The sequence below is a fragment of the Sarcophilus harrisii genome, chromosome 4 (assembly GCF_902635505.1).
Source record: "Sarcophilus harrisii chromosome 4, mSarHar1.11, whole genome shotgun sequence".
Lineage (NCBI taxonomy): Eukaryota > Metazoa > Chordata > Mammalia > Dasyuromorphia > Dasyuridae > Sarcophilus > Sarcophilus harrisii.
The window spans coordinates 330,528,340-330,548,332 of record NC_045429.1 but is presented as its reverse complement, the minus strand read 5'-3'; the positions used below and the strand labels follow the sequence as shown (position 1 = coordinate 330,548,332).

Here is a 19,993-nt window from a genome sequence, read left to right as displayed (position 1 = left end):
TGTTCCCCAAAATGGAACTCTGGAGTTTATTATGTGATGATTAAATTAACATTATGGAATTCTATATTTAAGGAATTTGTGAATTCAGACATAAATCCACACTAAGAAACAACACCTCTCAAACTCACAAAATTTGGGCAGTCCTGTGATACCATCTTGTTCTCACTTTCTTCTTGCATCTACCAACTGAAAAGCCTAGTTACCCTGGTAACCAGTTAATTGCAAAGATCTATATCTTATCAGGCTCTCCAAAAACTTTTATATGCCAGCAGTTTCCACTGAAGACATCAGGCAGCAATTAAACAGACAAACCATTAGAAAATAAGACATGAACAAATCACACCACTAATTTCCAATTCAGTTTAATACTGCTACTGAAAAATGACTACCCCACACAAATCTTCTGTTAAGCTAAGGATATGGAAATATTGAGAGTTTTGGTTGAAAAGGGAAGTTTGGGTATAGTATGATATAACAATCACTCTGATTCCATTTATTGGGGAAAAAAATTAAATTGGATTTGAATTGTGGCACCACAAGTTTGCAGAAATTACAAACATGACTAAATGATCGTATTAATAGAAAATAAACATTCCAATAAAGGCTGGACTTATATGTATGCTTCTTAAGGACTATTACATTTGAGAGAGGAAGTTTTGAGACTTTTACAGAGGCTACTCCAAAGTTTTTGACTGGCAAGTCTGAATACAACTAACTTTCTGGTTTATACTGATAAAGTATTATAAGGAGTCAGCCACAGAATCTAAAAGTAAACTAAAATTACTTTCCTAGCATTTATGCTTCTAAAAGAGATTAGAAAAAAGTCAGTTTTGTTAAAGGAAAAAAGTCTCTGTTGTAATTTAAGCAGCTAATTGATATTAGTCATTCTGTTCCAGTGTATACAATTTCTATGTTCCAAGATGCAACATAAATTTTTTTTTTGCATCAAAATTGATGCAAAATATTCATTCAATGAAAAGAAAGTTTGTATTTAACGAGAATATGCTTTACACTCTATTTCTGGTATTTAATTGGAAAAATTATTACATTTGGAACTATTCTGTAGCTGTTAATTTTTTTAAAAAATAAAATGTTGCAGAGGTTTCACATGGTCAAAAAAATTTTAGACTAAGCTCAGAGAAAGTTTTCAGTTTACAGAATAAACGCCTTGGGGAAAAGAAGATATGCAAAGTTCAAATGATGGAGTACATGATCTAGCTCTAACAGGTTTTTCTCATACTATTCTTCCTTCATGTACCCTACATTCCAATTAAACTGTACTCATAGTCCTTTGCATCTGTTCTTCTCCTAGTTTACACAGTCAGCTAGTCCCCACACCTGGAATAGATTTCCACTGTCTAATCACCACTAATTAAAGCCTTTCTGGATATTTCCAAGGTCCAATTCAGAGTTGCCTGCTCTTCCAGAAAGAAAGTCTTACCTGACCTTCCCAGGCAAAAGTGGCCTTTCCCATTTCAAATTGTCACTGAACTCTTCTTGTCAGCTTTTGTGTGTGTGCATGTATTGTGAAGGTTTTCCTTGGAGGCAGCCTTAGTCTCAGTTGAAATAAATTATTACTCCAAAATCGCAGCCAGCTGGTAAAAATGCGAACGTTTATTTCTCCTTCCAAATTAGCCCGGTTAGTTGAGGCCTATCTCTCTGCTTGGCTCCAAGAGATCTTGCAGCTTTGTCCTTGGCTTCTGCCTCTGCTTTCTTCAGCCTCCAGCTCAACTCCGACTCCTGGCTTCTCAATCTCCAACTGAGGCGAGTACCCTCCTGTATCTCCCAGAGTGCTCTATTTATGCTACTTCTCCAATAGTGGGATTGTGGGATATCTCCCAGCATGCTCTCTGGCCCTAAGGGAAGGTGTGAATTCACATATCTCTTTCTAGACCCTGAATCTCCCAAACTGTGAACTCCATTGAGTACTTAGATACTTATGAGCTCTCTAGAGGTATGAACACAAGCATTGTTCAATCAGTTCCACTTAGTACCTTGTTTCAAATTCTGGCCCAAAATATCTTCTTCTAAGATCAAATCAACTCCAATGTCTTAAGACTTTGTAAAGAAATGTTTTAACACTTTGTAAAGATTCCAACATGTATTATACAATATGTCCCCTATTAAACTCAAGTTCCTTCAGAACAAGATATTTGACATATTTGTCTTTGTAACACTAGTAATCTAGCATATACCCATCATTTTGTACACAGCAGCTAATTAATAAATTAACAGAATGATGAAGAATTTAGAAAGGGATGATTTAAGTGAGAGGTGGGAGATACCAAATTTGGGCTTCACTTTTGTCAAAGCTTTGTCTGGCAGCTTCTTACTACTCTCCTTCACATAATAACAAAATAGATTATTCTAGTTTCAGGTTCTTTTCCTTCTTTCTCCTATTTCCACACCTTTGAGAGCTGGAAGAGATCTTGGGTCTATCTAGATTATCTAGTCTAGCCCTCTCATTTTGAAGTTGGAAGAGCTGACATAGCCAGAGCAGTTAAATGACCCTGCCCAAGGTCACACATTTTAGTGACAGAATCAGCTAGAGAACCCATTATTTCCTAATTCTTAACCATCTTTTCTTCTACTAAACCTTGATGCTAAAACTGATTATTTCTAATACCAAGCACCAAGACAGTAGAAGAAATTAATAGGAGCATTTAAGAGAAAACACCCTTACCAGGCAGGCATATGATTCTGGTAAATGACCCTTTAAGATAGAATGCAATTCAAATAAAAAATTCAACAGTCTTCCAATTCTGGCAAGTTCTGTCTAATGGATTCCAGAAAGAAAAAAAAAAATTCACTTACTAGATTGAATTTAACAGATCAAAGCCTAACTTACAAATAAAACTACTAAAGCAGTAGTGACAAATACTGCAGTCATACAACTAAAGAGGCAAGTAAATCATTTCGGCTAGAATGAGATGACTATGTCCTTGAAAACTCACTTCGATGCTCCCTAAATGCTTGTTGCTCTGCTTCTTATACTTGAGTATCACACGAACATTCTTGAATCGATGCAGTAGAACAGGAAGGAAAAAAAAGGCTTTACTTAAAATCTAATCTTAAAAAAAAAAATACACAGTCAATTTAACACTCTACTTGTTCTTGTGGTCAAGAGCAAACTGAAAGGATGTTTGGTTGGGTTGCTAAGTTAATGGCCAAACTACTTCTATGACATAAAAGAGAACAATGACTTATGATTGGCTAAAGACAGTCTTGTGATCAAGAAGTATATATTCATTGGTTATCTGGGTACCACCCAAACTCATTAGAATTGTTTTTATAGTTAACCAATAAGATCATATATGCAAATAATACCATCATAACTGGCTTTTCAACTGTCAAAACTAAGGGCCACTAAACTGATGCTTCAAGTTTTTAATACTTCATAGAATTTTTGACTAGTCCAATTATTTGCATAAGTATTTCTAATGTCTACCATTCATGTATTATAAAATGAGGAGGCTGTGTAAGATGAACTCTAAGCTCACTTCCATCTTTGAATTTATAATCCTATGACAATACATTTAATAAAAAATTTCTTGGGCTCAACTACATTTTGGTTCATTTTATACTGGAAATGATAGTGCTTTTCTAATTCTAATGTGAAAACTGACTTATTTATTCATATTCTTTTCTTTTCTGCTAAAACTGGCAAATAGTGGCAGAAAACTCATGTGAAAAGATTAGATGGTATATTTACTGTTTCAATGGTTTAAAAAAACTGAAGTATCAAAGCACAGAGATCTTTATAAAGCAAAACTTGTACATGTAATTGGGTGTTTATTATTTAGCTTATATGTCATTCCCTTCTTTCTTGTCTTGTAATTTCTATTTCATTATTTGTTCTTTGGAACATTCTTTCATGTGGCTGTTGATAGTTTGCTATCCTTTTGAAAATTTGTTTACTCTGGAAACTGAGTGGATGCACATCAGTTGGAGAATGGCTGAATAACTTAAGGTATATGAATGTTATGAAATATTATTGTTCTATAAGAAATGATCAGCAGGATGATTTTGAGAGGCCTGAAAAGACTTACATGAACTGATAAGTGAAATGAGCAAAACCAGGAGATAGATCATTGTACAGGGCAACATCAATATTATACATCAATCAATTCTGATGAACGTGATTCTTTCCAACAATGAGATGATTGATACCAATTCCAGTGATCTTGTGACAAGAAGAGCCATCTACACCCAGAGAGAGGTCTGTGGGAACTGAATGTGGATCACAAGGTAACATTCTCACTCTTTTTGATGTTGTTCATTTGCATTTTGTTTTCTTACTCATTTACTTTCCTTTTTGATCTGATTTTTCTTGTGCAGCATGAGAATTGTATAAATATGTTTACACATATTGGATTTAACATATATTTTAACATGTATAATAACATATATTGGATTGCTTACCATTTAGGGGAGAAGGTGGGGGGAAGGAGGGGAAAAATCTGAAACACAAGACTAAGCAAGGGTCAATGTTAAAAAATTATGCTTATGTTTTGAAAATAAAAAGCTTTAAAAAATAAAAAGTAAAAAGAAAAATTGTTTAGTTAAATCTACTGGGAAATGGCTTTTGGGGATATGTGTCTAATGTGTGTGTGTGTGTATATATATATATATACACATACACACAAATTTACACATATAAATACATGTTAATTGTTTACATATTTTACACGTCAAATCAAATGGATTATATATCTAATCAGATAAATCTGATACTAAGATTTCTCCTCCTCCCCCATTCAACCACTTTTTTCATGCTAGATGTATTGGGTTTTTTGTTGTTATTGTTCTGGTTTTTTTTGCTAAGGCAATTGGAGTTAAGTGACTTGCCTAGAGTGGCACAGCTAGGAAGTGTTAAGTGTCTGAGGACAGATTTGAATTCAGATCCTCCTGATTTCAGAGCTGATGCTCTATCCACTGCACCACCTAGCTGCCCCTCTTCCAGTTTTTTTTATGTATGATCTTTTAATATGTCACACATCAATTTAGAATACATTATAGATTATGGTATAAGGTGTTGATCCAAGCCTAATTTCTACCAGATTGCTTTCCAGTTTTCCTAGCAGTTTTCTAATTTGTTTTCTGCTTTATTGAATTGAATTTTGTTTCTCATTCTCCCTTGTCCAGTCTGTTCCATTAATCTATATTTTTTGTTTGTTTTTTTTAAAACCACTATCAAATGATTTTAATAACTGCTGCTTTATAATATAAAGGTCTAGTTCCTGCTGAATTCTTATCTCTTTTCTATCATTTTCCTTGATGATAGATTTGTTTTTGGATATGAATTTTTTCTTTAATCAAATTCTGTAACACATTCCTTTGATAATTTGATAAATATTAAATTTAACTGTAGTAGTAACATTTTTCTTTTATATTATCATAAGCTATCATATGATCACTGAATATGCCTCCAACTATTTAAATTGTTTTTTACTTCTTAAAGGAAAATAACATATTTGAATCTACACAAATCTATCATGAACTTTGATAGACTGATCCTCGGACACTTTTGCATTTTGTAGTTATTTGGAATGGAATTTTCCTATTATTGCCTTTTGGATTTTGTTATGACATAGGAAAGCTGATGATTTTTGAGGGTTTATTTTTATAGCATCACGGCTTTGCTGATTTCATCTTGTTTGCTATTATGTTGGTTTTATTTTCTTGCTTTATTCTTTTTAATCATATGGTTTATCCCTCCGATTTGTCTTTTCAAAGAACCTGTTTGTTTCTGCTTTGTCCAATAGCATGATTGCCAACTCCTACTTATTTGGATTTGACTGATACATAATAAATTCCCTCCCCCCCTCCCCCCAGGACTTCTGGCAAACTAGAGATTGTGGAGTTCTGTCTTCTTATCTGTACTTTTTCTTTTATTGAGCTACTTCATATTTGAAGGTATATAAGTTAGGTTTATATTTGGTTACATTTGTCTCTAACAGTGATTGGATTCCCCCCACTCCTTAATTAGGATTCTTCCTATCTTTCCCTATAGATACAATGTTTTCTCCTTGGTTATTTTTGCTTAAAGTAACTATATTTCTACCAGATCTCTTCCTCTCATATTCAACCCTATCTATTTCCCCATTTGTTAGGATTTTCTTTAGTTTTGGAGTTTTGCTTACTAAATCCTTTTTCTTTTTTGCTCTTAACCTGTTATTTAATTTTTCCCATTTTTTCCCTTCTGTTAAATAGCACATCCTACCCCCAGCCTTTCTCTTCTTCCCTTCAACTTGCTTTTAGTTTTTTAATTTTACTTTACTTCTAAAAAAAAAAATTCCCATCATCTTATCTTCCCCTTCTATCTATTCTAGACTTTTATTCTTTACTTCTATGACTTCATATTTATTTAGTCTTTATACTTTTTAGTCTTTTCATTTCAGATATTTTCTAAATCACTTTCATGTTATTGGCCATAGATCTTGCCCCCAACCTCTATTTTCTATTGTATCTCACTCTTGGAAATACTAATTTCTGCTGGTGATAGAAAATAAATTTCCCCATGGCAAGAATTTTCCTAGGTCCTTCATTTACTTTTGTCCTCCTCTTGGTCATTTTTCCCATTTGCCCCCAAATTTCTTTTTTGTGTACATTTCCTCCTACTCTTCTAAGTGTCAGTTGCTTTCAGAGCTTGAAAATCTCCTTCTAAAACAGGATGGTCTCTCTAAACAGCAAATCTTTGCATATTATGTCCATGTAAGGCCATGATTTCTCTCTCTCTCTCTCTCTCTCTCTCTCTCTCTCTCACACACACACACACACACACACACACACACACACATCCCTTCTCATATGGAAGCATTCATCAATGGTATCTACTTCTACCACTGAAACAAGATTTGCTCCTTTTTCATTCACTTTCCCTTTGCCTCCTTACTCAATTCTCCTATAGAATCTCTTTTTCCTGAGAGATTACAGGATATTTTTCATTATTGTTAGCCTTTGCTTTTAATTAGGTACATTATATATTCCCTCTATATTCTTCCTCCCTTCTATTTTATATACCTTCTCATGCTGTAATTTAGTCCAACAAAAAATACCGATTCACCTATAGGCGGTGATATAAGATTTAGTCCATGTTGTCTCAGTTTTTCCAACTTCATCTGTATCTGACCTTCTGCTTGCACTTTTAATAGTCTCTGTTAAAACGTTGTGCTTAGTTGCTGTATTTATTTACTTTTCTTATATTTCTGTTGTCTAGGGTGTTTAAAAAGCAAATTTCTTCAAGTCTAGTTCACTTTCCAGGAATATTTCAAATGCATCTTTTTTATTGAACATGGATCATTTTTCCTTTAATAGGTAGGCCCAGATTTGCATGGTAGGGCAACTTGAACTTCTTTGTCGTTTGGAACATATTATTCTATATCCTCATGTAGTTTCTAATGGGTGGGTAATCTTGTATTATTTGAATTTCCTTTCCTTTATATTTGAAATTTTAAATTTATAATTAAATGATAGAAATAAATAAAAATATATTTTAAAATTTCTCCAATTCACTTGAGGAATTCATTGTGTATCAGCAGAATTGTTCAATTTAATTACTATGTGTCTTGAAGTTTGAAACATAAGATTTTTTTGCTGTTTCTGAACGCAAACTGTGGATTCTTTTAATCAGCAATTTGTTTTGTTTCAGAAGTTGTGGACAGTTACCTAGTATTGTTTGTTGAGTTATGGTTTGATATGTTCTTCTGAGAGTTCTATAATCTTTAAACTGTCTGTATATCCTGTCTTTGAGATCAGTGTTTCACTGCATGATTATGTTACTGCTTTTTACTTCTCTTATTCCAGACAGTCCTTCACTTTCATGTATTTGTATTTAAGTTTTTCTCTTTTGCCAATTATTTCTACTATGCAGGTCATAAATTCTGCTTTCACAAGTCTTATTTCTTTTTTAAACCATTCAGGAACATCTTATTGGGGTATCATATTCTCTTCAAAACCCAGAGAATCCTCTGCCTAATAAGATATTAATTCATTTTCCTTTGTCTTAACATATTTAGTCATAAATGCCTGAACTCTTTACCTGACCTGGAAGCCATATTCTCTTCTATTATTAATATGTTCTGAGTTGGTTTATTTGTTCATAATCTTAAATATTGTTTTTCTCCTGAGAACTTTAGTAATTTTGATATTTTTTCCCTTTTTTTTTCTCCTATTGCTCATTTTCTGACAATCAGCTTTGATGGTAGTTTCACTGGGGGATGGACCTCAAAGCCATCTCAACTTTTTCCCAAGCTGGACAATTCACCCAATCTCTACCTCTGCCACAAGTGATTTGCAGTGAAAGAGATCTGGCCCCAGTGAAAGTTTGGCCTTCAGGCATAGTGAAATACCTCAAAGTCACATATACATACATATCCTGCCAGAATCCTTTATGTATCTCTGTTTTTTAAGTTCTCTGGCTGAGCTCTATTGTGGCAGAGTACTGAAAAGCTGCTGTTGTGGCCTTTTTAGATTTCTATGTTTGAGTTTCTGAAGCAATGAGGGAAGGTAGGGGAGGAAGACCAGGTATAGAACTAAGTTCTATTACAAGCTTGCAGTTTGGCAGCAGTGGGAAAGAGGATACTCCATGAGCACATTATGGTTTAGGAATAAATAGCTTTCTTTATTGTTAGATTATCAGGTTTTTATCTCACTTAGGTTCTCGGTGTCCAAGATAGCTAAAATTGTTTTACCTCGTATATAAATTCCTATTTTAGAGAAGTCATGAGGATTAAAAAAAAAATATCTAGTCCTCCATCTTATTGGTCATGTAATTCTGAACCTAAAGATTGACTTTTAAGCCTCCCCAGCAACCTGATTTCCTCCCTCTTTAATTTTTTTTTTCCTACCTTATAAGGACTCTATGAGGTCCCATTTCAGTTAATTATTAAAAATGTATAGCTATGGGACAACATATAGGAAATAAATAAGATTGGGGGAAATAAGATAAAATATCCTTGCCAATGAAATATTAAATATTTCATAGGAATTACAAGGAATCCTCCCAAAGTATTTTTTTAAACCCATAAAAAGATTTGTGGAAAATAATGTCAAGCCCTTGAAGAGTCACTTATGGTGACCACAGTAAAAGAGAAAGCACAAGACTATGAAATAACGAAGACCTAGGTTCAAGAGGGTAAATAGTTTCAAATCCTTCCACCGATACTTAATAACTTCAAGTTACTTAATCTCTTGGACCTCAGTTTTTTCCTCTGTAAAATAAAGATGTTAGATCACATAACTTCTTTCTAGCTATGATTCTTTTCAAAATCTTTTTTCAAAAAAAAAATTCAAAAATTTTGAAAAGTTATGTAAAACTTTTACAAAAGGAATTTTTTAAAGGTAGTAAATGAACTTACTATTTAAAGCAGTGGTTCTTAAACTGGAGTCCATGAACTTGTTCTTTTAAAAAAAAATTTCACAAAAAACTGGAGGGTGGGGTGAGTGTCCTTCAAATGGAAAGCTAATAAATTAAGTGTGGTAAATGAAAAAAAAAAAATTCATAACTATTTCAGAAACAGTGTATTGTATACTGAAATGCAGTATAATTAGGTTCCTTTATAATCATATATATTTTATTTTATTCATCTAAAAACAGTTAAAGAAGAAGTCATTTGGCTTCATCAGACTGTTACTGGGATCTATGACACACAAAAAATTAAGAACTGATTTAAAGGAACTCTAATGTAAATTCTTTAGTAAAGCAAAAACTCACTGCAATGAAAAATTTTATTTTTTAATATATATTTATCTGAAATAGGGCATACTGGAAAATCTGTAATATAATAGAAGCCTTAATTCAAAAATCATTGAGTGTAAGAGCCCATCCTCTGAAATGCAATTATAACCATATGCTGTAAAATTATATTCTATCTTAGTTCTATGCCCAACACACTTGTATTTCACTACATTAGTGGTACCCTATTTTAAGTAAATTTGATATACTAATTAATTTGAATCTATAGGTACAATAAATTAGTTGTTATCTACATTAAAAAACAATTTTTTACTTTAAAATAATCTACTCCTTTCATCTTACTACCAAATACCACCTAAACTCCCTCCATTTTCTCATCTCCATATCACCTAAGTATTAAAATAAAAACTATTCATATTGAAATATGCAATGACTTTTTCTTTATTTTAGTTGTTTCTAATTTTTCTCATTTTTTGTATTTGATGATATTACTTTCCTACTCCTCTTTTTACTATCCTTACCACTTCTTCAGTTACCTTTCCTAAATCCTCTTCTTCTAGTTACTAAAATGTGAGCATATCCTAAGGTTCATTCCTCAACCATCTTTTCATCTCTTTCTTTAGCTACTAAAGGATCTCATGCACTTTCCAATTCCAACTTTCATTTCTGGGTAAATCTTAAAATCTATGAGATTAATGTTCTGATCTTTCTTCCTACCTTCTAGTTCCACATCTATAATTATTCACTTGCATATACCAACATTCCTCAAACTCAGGTTGCTGAAAACTAAACTCTCATCCTTACTCCACAAAAAAAAAAAAAAAAAAAACAAACAAACAAAAAAAAAACTTTCCTTTCTGACATAGTAATTGTTATGAATAACAACTATATAACTAGTCATCCAAGCTTAAATCCTGAAAACTATCTTTGACTCCTCTCTCTCTAGTCAACTCTACTTGATCAGTCTCCATTAGTCAAATTCATTCCTCCTAATATTTCTTGAATTTGTCCTTTCCCTCTGCCACCCCAGAAAGCCCCATACAAACCATACAAGCTTTTTAACTAGTATCCCATTTGTTACTGTAAATAAAACATTATTTTCAACATCATTCCCCCCAAAACCTTTAAGGACTAAGTATCTCTTCTTTCCCTTTATTTTCCAAACTCTTTGGCCTCACATTCAAAAGCCTCCACAAACTGGCTCCAAATTATCCTTGCAATTTTATTTTCCATTTTACTTTGTAAGAACTTTCTATACCAACAAACTACTAGATTACTCATTCACTGTTCTCCAACAAGTCACCTACATTCCAGCTTCTTTACTTCTCATTTCTCCCATTCCCCCTGCCATTTCTCCTATTTCCCTCATCCCACTCCACCTCCAGCACCTTCTTCAATGTAACATACTTATAAACCCCCTCTCACATCCTATTTTTTCCAAGAAGTCTTCTATAACCATCCTGACCCACTTATCTTTCCCTTCTGAAATATATACTCAAGCTCTTATTGTATGAACCATTTACTTGGAAGTTATCAAAAACTGACTGCATATATTTAACCTATATCAGATTACTTGCTGTCCTGCTAAGGGGAGAGGTAATGGAGGAAGGGAAAAAAATTTGAAACACTAAATTTTACAAAAATGAATATTGAAAACTAAATGTATTCGGAAAAAATAAAATACAATTGAACAAAAACAAAACAACATGACCAGAGTTTTGCACATGCTTGTTGATGACAATAATGGAGTTTCTATGAGAAGTCAAATATCCACAAAGAAATTTTTCCCTGATTTTTCCCCTCTCTGCAGAAAATTTGCTTTGCTTGGGAAGGTTGTGTTTTCCCCAAGCCACTTCAGAGGTCTGCTGTAAGTCATTTGGGTGAGATTCTCTCCTAGTCTAATGCCTTTTTCACTTCTAGCAACAAAGAACAAAATTAAACCTTCTGATCAAAAGGGCTCAGGTTTCAAATTTATAGGTAATTGCCAAAGATTTTTAAGTTTGCATTTGCTGCTACTATAATATCCATTTCATTAGCTTAACTTTCTTATGGCAGGCGCCATTTTGAGATTAACATCCAACTCTGAAGAATGTTTGAAAAGCAACTAGGAGAACCTAAATTGTGGTGTTTGGAGGATGATTTTAATTGTTCCACTTCAGAGATGTTCCACTTCATTATTTCAAAATTTGTCATGTTTTTTAAATGCTGATAATGATAATGGTGGCAGCTATATAGCACTATGTGCCAAACATTGTGCTAAGTGTTTTACAATTACTATCTTATTTGATCCTTACAACAACTCCAGGGAGATAAATGCTGACATTATATAGAAGAAACTGAGGCAAATATGGATGAAGTGACTTACCCAGGGTCACCCAGCTAGGAAGTATCAGAGCTGCCCATTTTGCCCTCAGGGCTTCCTGATTCCAGGTGGGTATTCCTGAACTCTCCCTTAAAAATCCAACAAAGCCTTACTAAAAAGGCCAAAGAAGCAGAGCCCTATTTAACAACAGTTACCCTTCTCCCCAAACATAAGTATAAGGAAAATTGTCCTTCACTGCTTCAAAATGTCATGCCTCTCTAAAAGAGGCTACAACAATGATATTTGAGTCAGAAGAACAGTCTGATTTCATGACAAGTATCTTGTTCAAGGGTTAATTTGGGGTTGGGGGAGGGGTATCGATATCATATATTAGCACCTTTCATATTGTAAATATTTGTTTTCATTAAAATCTGCCAATATGGTCTAATAATTCATTTAAGATACTAGATTTATATGTGTATACATATGTGTAGGTACACAAACAAAATCAATTCTTTGTCAAGTTCATAATAAGATAAAAAATTTGAATATATACAACTTGATTAGGTTTTTGTTTGAATTGAGTTTTCTTATTAGATTGGAATAAAACATAAAAAGCATTTAAAATGAAATTCACTATAGCCAAAATAAAAATAAACTGATTTCTATATTTTTCTATATTAGGATAAGGAGATATTATCCTAATCAAAAGCATAGTTTTGTATGCCCAAGTTAATGTCCTAGCCACTTCTAAATACCAAGGAATGTCTACCATATAGAAGCCAATTTAAGGAATAGTGGACATGTACTAAAAACCAAAGAGCAGTTCACAAGGTTTGTATAGAAATATTTCATGATATTTCTTGAGACAACTAGTAGACTTAAAATTATGCCAGCAAAAAACAACTAATCCCCTTCAAAAACAACAGCTAAAAGAATAGCAGGTTGCAATGCCAGGTAAGGGTTAATGTTTGAATGCTTAATTCCCACTATGAGGTTAGCATTTAACTTAACCTAACATTCCCAAAGCTGTATTACCAGCTCTGCCAACAGAGGAGTTGGGCCACTCCTATCAGTTTTATTTAAATATTTGTCCTAAAGGAATGAAGGTCTAAAGCTTTCCTTAAAGAGTCCGTGTTGGGGAATTGTTTTCCTGTACATAGTGTTTAAACAAGAGAGAGAGAAATATTCAGAATAATCTCCTTCAAACACTATTTTTGATCAAGTTCGCCCTTAATTCAATCTTATTATTAAACAAGTAGTATTAAGAGAATTTCCATGGCATTTCTTCTTAACTTCTAAAAGGAAAGAGGAAAACTTTAGGATGCTTGAAAAAAGAGACAGGTTTTAATATAAGACTAATATTGGTATGAAAGTAGGAATTCAAAGAACTTTAGAAAGCTTAGAAGTAAAACAACAAAATGGCCAAGTAAGCAAAGATGACTCACATATATAATAAAATTCTGTAATAATATGGCTCATTATCATATAGAGATGTCTGTATTTCAGATCAAGTTACAGAAACCACCCGAATTATAACTATTGCACATACAAAGTCTGTACAACAGATTAAGCCAAGGTCCTAGGGTAATTTCATACTCCTAATACCAAATGAGTTCCACTATAGGACTCAGCTGTGTTTATTTTCCATAATATTGTGAATTTTTCAAACTATAACTTGGATGCAACCAAAATTCTCTGAGTTTACAATTATCCTAGAAATTGAAAGCACTCAGTACTTATCAAAACGCCAAATCAAGCAGAATACACATGAGAGATTATGGCCTATACGTAATAATTCGTAATTAAGTACAATTTCAATTTCATTTCGTTTTTATGAGGAAAATCTACTACTGGTATTAAAAAAAAACAAAACACCTTATGACAGCATAATCTTATATAACATTTCAGCTATGTAGAAAGGGAAAAAACAGAAATACAGAAATATACATACACAACTGTTTTTATAAGGATCCAAAACATATAACACACTCCCCTGCTCTTCCCATTCCCCCAAAGCTTCCAAACACAATATAGATCTTTAAATTTCATCACGAGTATCCTTCCTCTTAAAAAACACTGTTACTTTCTAAAGACATGCAAGAGTTCCCTACCATTTCTGAATTAAACCCTATAGAATTAAAAAAGAAGAAAGGGAAGAGAGAAGGAAGAAAGGGTACCTGGAAGGGAATGGGCAAAATAATACTTTCCTTAAGACACTATCATTATTTCAAGAATCAGGCAGAGAATCCATGACTTTACATCCAAAAATCAGTTGTACAAAGATATTTTAAACACTTAACAGAAAAATTATGTGCCAAGAATAGAAAGAACAAGTCCCTATCTTTAATTTTAGTATTTGGTTTTAAAAACCCCATCACATATATCCAGTAGCACCCTCTAGACAAATATAATGTCATTCCTCAAATAAGGACAAAAACTATGGTTCATGAGATTTACATCCTAAATGCAAACAGTTTAAAATTTGATTTTTCAGCTTAAACTGACATACTTTTAAAATGTATCTGCTGCCTTTGACAATGCTGCCCACTCCCTTTCTTCTTAAAATACTCTTTCATTCAGCCTCTGTAACAGAACTTTCCTGATATTACCCCTAAAAATTCTTTTCCTGTTTCCATCAGTGATCATTCCTGTCCTTGATCTTTATTACTGGCCCAAAGTTTAGTCTTTGAACTTGTTTTTCTCTCAAAAATAATCTATTCCCAAAAATAGTTTCAACCAACATCTGTATACTAAGGACTCTCAGATTTCCATTTCTAATCCTGACTTCTTATCTTTTCAGCTACCTACTTGAATATTCAGATTCCACCCAAAACTTAACATGTTCATAGTCTCTCTCAAAACTATTACCTCTTTGATACTTCTGAGTTATTGTCTGGTCCTCCCAGTGTTCTAAGCTCAATACTCAGAAGTCATTTTAATGCTTCTCCTTTGCCCTCATATTCATTCAGTAACAATAAGCCTTGTCATTTCTTTGTTAAAAAATGCCTTTATACCCAAGATAAAAGGTGCATCTACATCGAGAGATAGAACTGATGAACTTTGAATGCAGAATGATGCATATTTTTCATTATTTTTATTGTTTTTGCTTTGTTGTTTTATTTTCAACATGACTAATATGGAAATGTTTTGCATGACTACACATGTATAACTGATAAATGCCTTCTCAAAGAAGAGGGAGGGATAGAAGAAAGGAAAAGAATTTATAACTCAAAATTTTAAAAAATGAGTATGATAATCTTGTTACAATAGGAAGTATTGTTTTAAATAAATAATAATTTTAAAAAATTTTAAATGCCTTTATAATCTTCCCTCTTCACTTCCTAATCCAGATCTTCAATACTTTATCCAAGATTTCTTCAAATTAGTTGATCTCCTTGCTTTAGATCTCTCTCCTGTTCAATCCAACTATTCTAATTTATCTTATACTTACAATATATATTTTTCTCAAGAACAATCATCACAAAATAATCGAAATGATATAGATATGTGGATAAGTGTAGGAAGAAGAGAAAGGAACACTGAATTTAAGGCTATATTCTTTCAATGTTTTGAATGGTTTTGTCAATTATTTTTTTCTTTTACTTAAAAACAAATGCTATGATATAAGGAGTAGCTCCTCAAGGAGGAGAGAAAGATTCAGGGGGAAATCAGACAATGTAGAAAAATCAATAAAAATCTATTTTTTAAAAGAATATTTTTATCAAAAGACATTTTCATCAAATCATCCAAAGACTCAAAGCTAAAAGAACTCAACATTGCCCACAGTATAATATCTAAATTTCTCAGTCAAAAATCTCATACAATTATTCTTGCCATACTCCTCTAACAATTCCTACAATCAACCCCTCACATGCAAAATTTGCTAATTCCTGTCTTTGTAAATTCATAATATTAAATGTCCATACTCTCTACATCAATCTAAATTCCTCACCTTCTTCAAAACTGGAACAACATTCACTTAATTCAGGAAACTCACAGAGATAAACACTGATAAACTATAATTATTTCTTCACTTTTTTTTTTCAGTAATTTTATGTATAATCTATTATTTTGCTTTGTTGCTTTGTAATTGTTCTCATTATTGCTCAAAAATTCATTGTCTCATGAAAATAACTGGAAGCTTCTTAAAGATAAAAATACAGCTTCTCCTACTGTATCTCTCCATAATATGATCACAAATTTGTATTACTTAAAACTTATTATAAACATGAGAATCAGTCTTACAAGAATTTACATGGAGGAACCACATATATTGAGGAACTGGGATTCAGGACATCTGTAATGTCTTCTCAATTCTGTCAATGATTTGTGTGATCCAGCACAGATGACTTTCTATTTTTGCTTCAGTCTCCCCCATCTGCAAAGCAATGATAATATTTATCAACAAATCCAAGGTACTATGAAATTTAACAATTTTAGAAATTTAAATAAAACAAGTTGCAGAAAGCACCTGGAAAATTAGATGTTTTTATATGTATATTTATGTGTACTTATGTATGTATGCATATACATATGTTTTATAATACAAAAATTCCATTTAAAGGACAAGGGGAAAAATCCTGCAAAGGTGAATGATCATTTAATACTTCTCAACTGTAGTTCACATCTATCTTTTCATTTGATGTTACTACCATTACCTGATATAAGTTTGTATAAGATTGACATCAAACATCAAGTATCAGACTTCTCTAAGACATTCCATTTAAAGGGAAGCAAATTTCTGATATCCTCTCTTACACTGTCTATAGAGATTTCACAATATTAATGCCTCAGGCTCTATACATAGAGAGAAGGTGCTTTTCCCAAGTTCTTTCCCATGGATGATGGAATGTTTGCTACCACCAGGTAATGCTTCTACAAAAAGCCACTCAGATTTTCTGACTTTTCATTTCTATTCTAGCTGTAACCATGGTGATAGGTAACAGTCCTAAAAGGGAGGTCAACTATGCAAAGACCAGGGAAGGTTACACAGAAAAGTTAGAATAGGGCCAAGAATATGGTAATTAGACTTTCAGTGTCCAAAAGCAGGCAAAAAGTTTCTCTACTACTTTCAACTTGAATCCTAAAAAAAAAAAAAAAAAAAAAAATGGATAGTAGGAGAAGCAGGAGGAAAAATATATGTGGAATTGAAAATATGGCTAAAGGAGGGAAAAAAGTTAACATGAATAAGTGAAATCCACCCAAAATGCCCTGGCTCCTCTTGGTCATTTCAGCCAATTGTTCCAATCTCCACTTTGATTAACTTTTTTAACAAGCTGACAATGACTAGTTTCAGTTTCAACCACTGTACCTCTCACAGTCCTACTAAACTTTGTTATAGTGAAAAGATCAGTGAAATAACCAGCAGAAAGGAGAAGGAGCCTGGATGATTCCAGGAGAATTAGGCCACTGATATTTAACTATTTTAATCTCTTGTCTACAAGTGAAAAAAACCATTATTTCCCTAATTTAAAATAAAACCGAAACAAAAATTTTTCAATGAACAATCTCTATTTGCGTCAGCATTTCATATTTATTAAACATCAACAATGTGCTCCTTACAAAAAAAAAAAAAATAAAACAACCAAACCCACACGCAGATTCTATTATGGAACAGAACAAGTCAGTCTTAAAACTGGGATAAGAGCTCCGCAGGCCTGACTCAGACTTCCCGTTCTAACTATTATGCCACACTCTTTGTGTTCAGAAAGAAAAGAAAGCACTTTATATCAGGGGAAGACCTATTTCACAGTGTCATGATTCACAACCGCCAGCCCTTCTTCCTAGAGGAGGCTGGCTAGCCCTCTTCTGAAACTGGTCACCTTGAGCTGGATCCAATTATATTTACAGAGCGTTCGAAGTATTCACAATAATGACTTCAAAAGGTGCAGCATTCTGATAATGGGGAGGTGATCCTACAATTAGCAACCGCAGTGGGAGGTAAGTGCAGGGGGTGAAGACTTGGCCCCAGGACCTGAGCTCGTGTAACTCCGGAGGCCTCCGCTGCAACACCAAGCGAGAACAACGCTTTGTCCCTTGACCGCCTCAAACAAACCAACTTCTCTCTTTGGACAGCAACAGCAGCTCACTATCTGGCAGTAATCAGGCTGAGCCACAGTCTGACTACGTGGGGTAAAAGGGATCGTTATCCAGCAGGTCCCCGCAGCATGATGCTGCGCATGCGCCTCTAAGACAGCGAAGGAACACATACCCCGCCTAGGTAGCGCTCGCGCATGCGTAATGCCTTCTCCCCTCGCCTCCGGCGACAGCTCACTATTTGGCATGGGGGGGGGGATGGGGCAAAAGGGAGTGAATGGGGGGAAGGGAACGCAGAAGAGGGAGGGCCAAGTGTACATGAATTCAATGCCAGAGTGGAGGGAAAGGCCGGATGGCTGAAGAGCCGTCAGATTCACGCCATCGCCCGAGTGTGGGGTAGAGAAGGAAGGGTGTGTGTATGTCTGTGTGTGAGTGTTGGGGGGGGAGGGTCTGGTCAGCCCCTTAGAAAGGCACCCCCCCCAACCTCCGACTGGACAATCCCCTTTCTCTCCTCCCCCCACTCACCTGAGAGCGGCCGCGACAGCTGCTGGTCCCCGTCCCCGTGCGCTCACCTCATACTGTCCGCAACATCCGGGACTCGCCGGGCGGACACACACACAAACACGCAGAGCGCGCACACTCACACACACACAGACGGATACACACCGGCCTGGCGTCATGGCGTCACGGCGTCAGCCCACTGAGCGCGTGCCCGCCCCACCCCGCCCCCACGTGGCACCTCCCACCCTTTGCCTTCCGTCGCCTCTTCTCCCCCCGCCCCATCCTTTCTGAGGCCTGCCCTGCCCTCTCCTGGGAACGCCTGCGTCGGGGTCCTCTGGGGCAGATCCGCGGAGCTCCAGGTCGAAGACGCGGGAGAGAAACAGCGCGAGGGAGGGGCGCAGAGCAAAAAAAGTGGAGGAGAAAGCGGAAATAGAAAGGAGTCGCGTGCAGGGCGGAGCAGAGTGGACGAAGGCTCTGGGGGCAAGGGCTGAGGCGCGTCCTAACCTTTCAAAGCTCAGCAGAGAAACATGATCTGGAGCTTTCCTTTTCCAGATAATGGTATTTGAATGGTGTGAAATTCTACGATAAGAAAAGAGTTTTTTAAGGGGCAGCTTTAAATTCGGAAACGTTTTGAGTCTGAATCGCTAGTTTTTTCGTTACCATCATAGGCGAATTTGGCTTCAGGGATGGATCTGAAATTTGTCACCACAGAAACAAGGGGACTCCAACATTTCCTGCACTTAGACGCAGGGGATGGGCATCCTTGGAGGGGAATTTCAAGAGAAATGTGTGTTAGTACTTCCCAAGAGATGTAGGGGAGGGGGTCCTAGGTCAAGAAAAGAGAAACAATTTACTCAGTGATGATCAATATGTAGCCCACTCTGACCTCAGCTCCTTGCTCTGAAACAAAGTCTCGGTACTAATCAATCAAATCCACAACTCAGGAGCTTCTAACCTCCCAATAGTCATTTGTTTGACCACCTGGAAGGACAGAAATCCAATAGAATATTTACTCAAAACGTACAACAGGATAAACAACAAAGGAAGGGAGTGTTGGAGGTGGGGACAGAGAAAGGAAGAAACAGCTAATCTGTCTGCCCATGAACATGAATAAATTGCTGCTGCCTTCTCACCAAATTAACCCAAATGATTCCCGCAGTCCTAGGAAGTAACCATTCACTGCCTTCTTTCTAATGCCTGTTTTGTTCAGGCCCTTACTTGCTCTTGCCTGGACTGTTACAAAAGCCTTCTAAATATTTTTTCTACCTTAAGACTTTTCTCTTTTCTAATCTATGCTCCAAACAAATTTTCTTGTAGTTATTCGATCTTTTTCGGTCATGTCTCTTCATGATCCCATTTGGGATTTTCTTGGTAAAGATGTGGAATTTTCTTCTCCAGCTCATTTTATAGATGAGGAAACTGAGGTAAACAGGGTTAAGTGACTTGCCAGGATC

The 19,993-nt window shown here is 35.0% G+C and overlaps 1 protein-coding gene across 2 annotated transcripts in view; it reads right to left on the bottom strand.

The window, feature by feature from the left end:
* Window positions 1-18,701, bottom strand: part of SPOP (speckle type BTB/POZ protein) — a 74,551-nt gene extending 55,850 nt beyond the window's left edge. Inside the window, exons 1-2 of one of the 2 annotated variants that reach the window (XM_003768366.4) lie at window positions 18,564-18,701; window positions 16,248-16,380 (exon numbers count right to left, since the gene is read on the bottom strand). The gene's annotated coding sequence lies outside the window, so the exon portion shown is untranslated. Of the gene's footprint in view, window positions 1-16,247; window positions 16,381-17,976; window positions 18,497-18,563 lie in introns of those variants that run through there. The other variant, XM_023502446.2, reaches the window with a different exon arrangement.
* Between the last annotated feature and the right edge of the window lie 1,292 nt (window positions 18,702-19,993).